At 35.3% G+C, this 8,380-nt stretch overlaps 1 long non-coding RNA gene across 1 annotated transcript; it reads left to right on the top strand.

Moving 5' to 3' along the window:
- Positions 1-460: 460 nt before the first annotated feature.
- LOC108511311 lies at positions 461-7,211 on the top strand. The gene is made up of 3 exons (XR_001879443.3): positions 461-1,316; positions 6,031-6,191; positions 6,857-7,211. It is a non-coding gene; the product is annotated as an uncharacterized LOC108511311 (long non-coding RNA).
- Positions 7,212-8,380: the final 1,169 nt, after the last annotated feature.

The raw sequence follows: 8,380 nt of genomic DNA, 5'->3' as shown, positions 1-8,380 counted from the left end.
TGTTGCATTTGTTTCTAAGCAAACAACTACTTTAAACTTCATTTTTCCGCAGCATTTTTTTCTAATTGAAATAGCTCTTTCAAGGGCAAATTTGTACTCATCAAGGAGTTTATCCAGGACTTTCAGAATTGAATTTATGATCTGGAGAACTACTAAGGAAAAATGCCATCCATAATTAGCTGTGTGGTACAACACTGCTAGTGAGTAGTGGGAATTTTACTTCATCACCAAACCATGTTATGGATTTTCCTCTCTCTTCTTTTTGCCCCATAAATTGCTCTCAATACATGCGTTGCGATTTCAACAAAGAAGAAAGTGAAAGAGCATAGCTCACAGTGTCAAGTGCCAAATGTAAGCCAACCCTAATACAAGATGTCAACAAAGCTTCTTGCTACTCTAGAAGTGACTGATAGCTTGATCTTTGCAAGTTAACTTTTGTGCATGCATTTGATGCAGGAAGGGTTTGGAGCACTGCAATTATTGCAAATGTTTGCAATACTTTAAAACAAGAACGATAATGAAATGTTTGCCTGCTGCAAGCCTGCAGAGTCCAGGGAGTGCCTTCTGCAGTTCTCATTGAGGCAATCTTGTAGGCTTACATGACATATTTCTTGACAGAAGGTTGCATCTTTCGAAATGTTCCCACACCTGTTTCATATAAACTTCATTAGTTTCTTTAACCCTATTTTCCATCGAAACGTCAAAAGTTATTGAAATGGATGGCAGATCGGAACTTACAAATTCATATGTCACCTTTTGCTCAATTGACGCGGGACTATGACAATTTTCCTCACCTAATCTTGTAATATTTTCATCGTGAGTTGGCTCGGTCCTACTAAACTCTCATCGATATGCAAGTTCCACTGGATCCTTGTATCAGGGCTGTGATTCATACTAGATCTGGCTCCGATACCACTTCTCTCACCAGGGCTGTTATAACGGTTGCAACTGTCAATTAATTTAGAATTATCTGGAAAATACTTTTAAATATTATTTACTAAAATGCCACTGTCGGTGCGGAGGCCCACTTTGCATATTTGGAGGCGGAGGCCCAGTCGAAGACCGGCGGTGGATGGTTGGTTTTTGGCGGGCGACGACGTGCCCCTCTCTTTCGCGGTTTCGCCTGCGAGCCCAACTCGTACCTTCTTCTTCTCACTGGAAGAATTAGGGTCTCTCCTCCTCGGATCGATGGCTCGCAGATTGAATCTTTCTTATTCTCACCAGAAGAATTCGGGTTCTCCTCTTGGGATCGATCTCTCACAGATTGAATCGTTTCAGGGGCTTCTCTAAGGGTTCCTTCCGACATGTTCATTCAGGTACTTCTCCGATCCATCCCCATTCTCAGCTCATTCTCTTCTTGATTCAATTCGTTCACGAGTTTAATTTCCAATAGAGATACAATTTTTTCGTCGGATTTAGTTATCGTATTTTCCTACAACGGTGGGATGAATCTTTAAATTCTTCCATCGTCGGAAGAAAGTTCTCACGATCTTGTAGCTGCTTGGAACCCTCTTCTTGATTTCCTTTTTCCCCTCTTTCCTCAAATAATGTATTGTTATTCGAATTTCTGGGTGGAAACCCTGCCATCTCGATCTAGGTGCTGAACACAGAAGCATGGGTTTATCTCCGAAACATCTCGATCCAGTTGTGAATCTGGTGTTTGAAGACTAAATTTTGCTAAATACGGGGCTATTCTTTTCTGGTATTTTTATTCAAGTATTTCCAATCCCATCTACAACGTAGCTCATTTATCTTCTGATTTCTTATGAATATATTTTCCAATAGAGAAACGATTTTCCTTGGGGCGATCATACTTTTTTAAGGAAAAAAACCTTGGGCCGGATTACTTTTTAAAATTGCATTTTTTATGCAAATAAATTTTGTATCTTTGAAGAAAGTTTACCTTTTTTTTCATGGAATGATCTTGATTGTTTTTCTTTTCTTTTCCCTCTTTCTTTAAATGTTGGCTTATTCTTTGAATATCTATATGGGACCATAAAACTCCTGAGAACCAAATTTCACTGAATTCTGCTGTTACTTGTAATGGGTCATGCAGGTTTAATCCGAAATTATTCTGCGAATATCCTTTGTACCTTTAGATGGCTGGGTATTGAGTATGTGCTAATGGTTAAAAGCCATCTGGTATGGCTTTTGTTGTTGGATTTTGTTTTCAAAAACTTTAGTTGTTTAAAATTATTTTTAAATCTTTAGAGCGTCTGGTAGCAAAGATTTATTGCTTTTAGAAAAGATTGCAAATAAAAGCCAGAAACAGCATTAGTTTTGTTCAAAACCAATCAATCTCTATGTCTTATTGGTATTTCACTAATTAATAGATAATCGAAATACCAAAAACAACAAATATACCAAATAGGCCTGTAGATATGAAGATATCTATTGTTAGACTAAATTATATAATATCTCTTTACAAAGTTATATATTCAGTTCCGATTCTGCTGCCTTATTTTCCCAAGCTTGTTATTGTCATTGCCTCCAAGGAATCATTTTGGTCAGCCTTAAACAAGAAAACTAGCCCCTGCCATGCGGGAGACAAGGAATGTCTTATTCTGAGTAGATAGTTATGACAGATTTATTTTGTTCTTTAGGTAGATAATGATGATAATGAAAGCTTTACCAAGATTCGGCTTTTTGGCCCAATGGGGAGGATAGTAGCTTGTGCAAATCAAAGTATCCATTTTGAGTTCAAATTCTATTTTGACTTTTGATTGAGATAGTAGCTTTTAAGGGTTTGTTTGGTTCGGGGTAATATGGCGTGAGAATATAAATTCCATGTCAGATTGTCATGTTTGGTACAAAAAAAAGATGAGAAAGATGGTAAAATAAATGACGAATTCCATATTTGTTTTACTGAAAGAGAAGGTAAAACAAACACTATTAGGGGGTGGTATTTGTTTTAGATTTTTTGCATACACACCCTCCTCAATATTGAAATTTGCATGAATATCCTTCCAAAATTGATATTTGCATGTATACTCTCATCAATCACTTGTTTTATATATATACCTTTTTTTTCTTTGTATATGTACCCATGCTGTATAACACCGTTAAAAAGTTAATAGTTTAAAATTGAAATGATAAAAATATCTTTAATGGATAAACATGCAAAAAGAAACGTTAATAAGGGTATATATGCAAATAGCAATTTTGGAGGATATTCATGCAATTTCATATATTTAGGAGGATATACATGCAAAAAAATTCTTGGATTTTTGCATAAATACTCTTTAAAATATTAAAATTTGCATTAATGCCCTCCAAATTAATATTTATGTGCATGCCCTCACAAAATACTATTTTTTTATGAATACTTTTGACATAGCGATTCAGCTAGCGTAATTAGCCAAAATCATATTTATTTAAATTAAAAAATAATTAAAATTATGAAAGTATCTTTTTATTTTTCAAGTTGGTAATAAGTTAACAGGTCTCACTAGAAACTAAACTACCGCCTTTGAAAAATTTTTGGATCTCTCTCGACCCTCTCTTTTACTTCTCTGTCTAAAATCAAAACCATTCCCTCGACTTTTTTCTCCATCATAGATAGTTCGTCATTGTATCCTTTTTTACATAAAGATGGCTAGGTCATGTTTTAGCTTTCTGAATTATTTAAAAAAAATTATTGTGAGATATTTGCAATATTTATCTTTTAGTATATGAGATTTGCAATGTTTATTTTTTAGAGTCAAAAAATTTTTCATGTGCAAGCTAGTAGCTGATTTAAAATTAATGTGACAAGATGGGCCCCATATGCTAGATCTTTTTTTCTTCTAAAAAATTGAAGCTCCAAAAAAAGTAGCTTAAGGTACACAACATAAGGTGTGGCTTTCTACCATATGGCTGCGGAGGTTGTTAATAAGTCTGAAGGATTCGAAGTCTCTCAATAATTTTGCTTAGGGATGACTGATATTGTTCTTCCACCCATGACTATAGTAGTGGCAAGAAAGCTTGATCATTGTAAACTATCGTATGTTTTTAAGAGATTCTAATTCTTTTCTATATTTTAATACATGCCCTCATATATGCATTTATAGCAATAAATATTATAAGCTATATTTCGATAAAATAAGATATAGTGGTTGTTATAAATGAAGAAGAATAAAATAGAATAATCCCATAATTAGTGAAAGAACTTTCATAACTCTTTTTGTTATCTAATTGTCGAATCAATCTTTTCTTAAGTAATATTTTTTAAAAAATATTGAGGAATAAGCACTGGACAAATCCGAGTATTAAAATAGGTTGAAATCGAAAAAATAAAATTAGATTTTTTTTGCATATAAAGCCTCCTAAATATGTGTAATTATATGAATAATACCCTTGTAAAGTGTTATTTGCATATATATATCCCTATCAATGTTTCTTATTGCATATCTACCTATTAAGTCTAATTTTAAATCACTAATTTCTTAACGATGTTAGATGATGTGGGCACCTTTGCAAAAAAAAATAAAGGATATACACACAAAACAAGTATTTTATAAGGATATACAAATAAATATTAATTTTAGAAGAGAATTTATGCAAATTTTAATATTTAGGAGGATATGTATGCAATTCTTTTTGTTTATACCAAATTATCGAGTGAAGGTAATACAAAGCTTTTTGCGTACATATTTTTTAGATATTGAAATTTGTATGAATATCTTTCCAAAATTAATATTTACATATATATCCTTATAAAATACTTGCTTTGCGTGTATATCCTTTATCTTGGAAAGCCCACTAACTAATCCTTGCTTTGCATATCTTGAAGTCCGTCATGATTCACATGAGCCAATCTAGCATGCCATAAATGAGCAATACTATGCTTAAGAGTCCGATCCATATAAAAATTACCTATAGACATAATACAAAGGTTGTTCACTTTCCTACCTTGATTAATAAGCTTTTTTGTCCATGATTCATGAAATGGAAATCAAATTTTTCTTCATGCCCGACACATGATAAACATTATTCACATAAACAGAAGAACTGTTGATGAGATGAGAGAAAAATCACCAATATTTTTGATAGGATAAAATAAATTACTGACAATTGCAATAGCATCAGATAATCATATAAAAAATCAAATATCTCTCTATGATCAATTAGATGATTAGAACATTCAGAATCAACAATCCAATCATGAATAAAATTAATATCTGGACATGAGAAGAAATAAAACATATGCATGCTGTCTATCAAAACAACTGGAATCAACAGGAATCAACAATAGTAGTAATAAGAGCCCAACTACGAGTTTTCTTCTCTTCCCTATGTCTGAAGTAGAAGATGCAACATTAGATTATTTGAGCTTTACTATGCCATCTTGAATTTTGTAGCCAAATTTTTGACACCTACGATAATATCTCTTGAATTTATAATTTTTTATTAGGATTTTTGTCTTCCTCATATTCTCCAACCGGCCTTTTTTTCTAAATTTTTAAATGCATTGTTCCACTTCTTATGTTTATTTTTACTACCAAAAATAAGACTTATTCATTTTGAGAAAATATAGTGAAATCATGCATTTGAGTATTAAGTGCTTCTTGATTAACAAAGATATTTTAGAACTCTACTAATATAGGTTCTTTAGCCCGTCCAGAAATAGCAAGCATATAACCACTATACTCTTTATTCAAACCACGAATTAACAGACTATATTGTTTATTTTCATCATAACAAGAATTTAGATCGAGCATATCAAGCTTATTAAATAATTTCTTTCCTGTAAGAAAATATTGAAAGATTGTAAGGTTTGAGAGCATTAGTCTCGTTCTTTAAAAATTAAGGCCGAGCCTCGGTAGACTTTCAGTGGGGAACAGTAAAAATATTCTATGCTATTTTATATCTTGAATATATTGGTGATTTTCTTCACTCATATTGGTTATAAGAATATATATAACATATCTAGCTTTGTTCTTCCACTTTTTTCTTGCTTTTACATTGTCATGAGTTTCTGGTGGCTTCGCGATATTTATCCCATTCACAATCTCCTATAAATCTTGCCTAATCAAATAATATTTGATGCAGGCCTTCCAATACACATAATTGGTGTTATTCAATTTTGATACCAATGCTAGAGATGGTGATATCTTGAGCCATATTGATTCATTTCTTGAATCATCAAATCAGAGTCCACACACTATCACCATCGTACAATAAAATACTGGAAGCTTTTCAACTATGCCAAGGTATGAACACACGAACAATTGATCTCCAAGCTTATAGCTCTGATACCATATAAAATGATGCACTATTTGGAGTAGATCAAATATGCCGGCCCAAGATCCAAAATAAACACCAAAGAAAGAAATAATAGAAAAAAAGATGCTAGAAGAAAAGAATAGGAGATAAAAAATATTTTATTAAAAATTAAGTCACATAAGAAGGCCTTTTCTCACATCTCATTAAAGAGGTTATCTCTTACTCTCCTCCTCTTTCTTTTTTTTTTTTTCTTTTTTTATACCACACCAAAGAAGATGCCTAAGGTTCTTTTAAATAAAGCATTATATGAGTGAGTTGTTTGATTTCTATCTAAATTCAAAACTAACAACTATTAAAAAATAAAAATAATTATTTAAAAAAATAGAATAACAAATATTTATTCTAAATGTAATAATTAAAGATAATAAAATTAGAAAAAAATTTAGTATAATCTAGCAATAATTCTCAACGGTCTTCCTCGTTGGGAAGTCTTTGCTAAAGGTTCATATGCAACTACCAGTCAGTCATAAACAATCTAATATTATGGAGATTCCAATCCCTGGTGGTGGGGTCTACAGCTGTTTTGATTGTTGGCATGGTCACGTCCTTTTGTCTCTTGCACCATGTTATAGACAACCTTTGTTTATTGCAGATCTCAGTAGTTTACGGTTAATCCTTCGATCGCTCCAACCACCGACGCTGTTATCGAGGGAGAGGGAAAAGACCAGCCGTTGAACGCCGCTGGCGGCACCCACCGCGAGCGAGCGAGCGAGCGAGCATGTGACGTGCTGCGCCTGCCAGGCTTTCTCCCCCGCGGGAATTTTCATCAGTTGTCTTTTCATATTCTTTTGCCAGAGGCTTCACGGATCGGCTTATATTGTGCTACTTTGAGGCACTTAATTGAGGCCGGTTGGTTGTTGATGTCGATAACAGCCAACGGCAAATTCTTGATGTACCGTGCAGTATGTTTTTACTAGTATTTTTGGTCTCTTTGACCATGCATTCATCACCCTCGCGGGGCAAGAATTCTGCATGCTAAGTCCTGCATGGTGCAGGAGGCGATTTGACATAGACAAGCATCGGATTGATGTGGGCGGTCCACTTGTCATCCCATAGAGAAGGTGGAGGATAGGAATAGTTGGCCAATTATTCTCGCTGATGATTGCAGGAATAGGTGGAGGACGACTGCTAGATTTGTAATCCATTTTTTTTTAAAAAAAAAAAAATCGGCTAAATTAAACCAATATAGAATGAATATAATTGTGGAAATCAGAAAAAGAAAATCCAAAAATTAAGCTGGAAGAACTACCATAGTCTCCTTAGCACGGTGCCGGTATCATTGGTAATCGTCGAATGAAAGATCATTGGTAATCCACCCCACCCCCTGCAGCGCCCAAGGCGGAAGCTTTTTCTCTCCCGCGGAGTGAGGTCTACGGCGTTCTGATTGGCGGCATGGTCACGTCCCCTTGTCTCTTACCACATTTTTTACACAGCTTGCATCCCACCTCTTCTTACTAATCTATTATTTTATTTCCTACGGATCTTATCAGTCTACAATTAATCCTCCTATTGTCAACTCTAAACATGCGCCAAGTACCTCCCTCCACTCTTACCGGGGGAGAGGGGAAAACCAGGAGTTATATTGACCCCGGTAATGTTTGACCCGCTGGCCCCCACCGTGAGCGAGCGAGCATGTGATGCGCTGTCAGGCTCTGCCCCCGCGGGGTGGTGGTGCTCGGTGGTGACTGGACCGCTCGTTCTCGGGTGTTCGAGCCACGACGTGGTTGTCTCTTCGCGCGGGGGAAGAAAAAAAAAAAAAAAAAGACAACGCCTCCCCTTGCGCCCGTCTTCCCATCTGCACAGATGTCAAAGCGGGCGGTGGACTATACGACGGTCGCCGGGCGCGAAGGAAGGCGTGTCCTTCTTTCGCGCGAGGGATATACCTTCCTCCAGCTCCTCCTACGGTATAGGGAAGAGCCGAAGAAATCAACCCGATCCCGTGGGCGCTGGCGGCTGAACATGATACGGAGAGAGACTCTCTCGCTCTCCATTTTCTCCTGCTTGAATCATAATTTTTTTATACATATAATAATATACCAATTAGAACAGTATATTATCGTCATACTGACGTCTAGATTCAAAAAATAAAATTAAAAAAAAAGTCATACTGCTATGT

The sequence above is a fragment of the Phoenix dactylifera genome, chromosome 18 (assembly GCF_009389715.1).
Source record: "Phoenix dactylifera cultivar Barhee BC4 chromosome 18, palm_55x_up_171113_PBpolish2nd_filt_p, whole genome shotgun sequence".
Taxonomy (NCBI): Eukaryota; Viridiplantae; Streptophyta; class Magnoliopsida; order Arecales; family Arecaceae; genus Phoenix; species Phoenix dactylifera.
The sequence above is the reverse complement of the archived record's forward strand: the minus strand, read 5'-3'. Positions and strand labels throughout refer to the sequence as shown.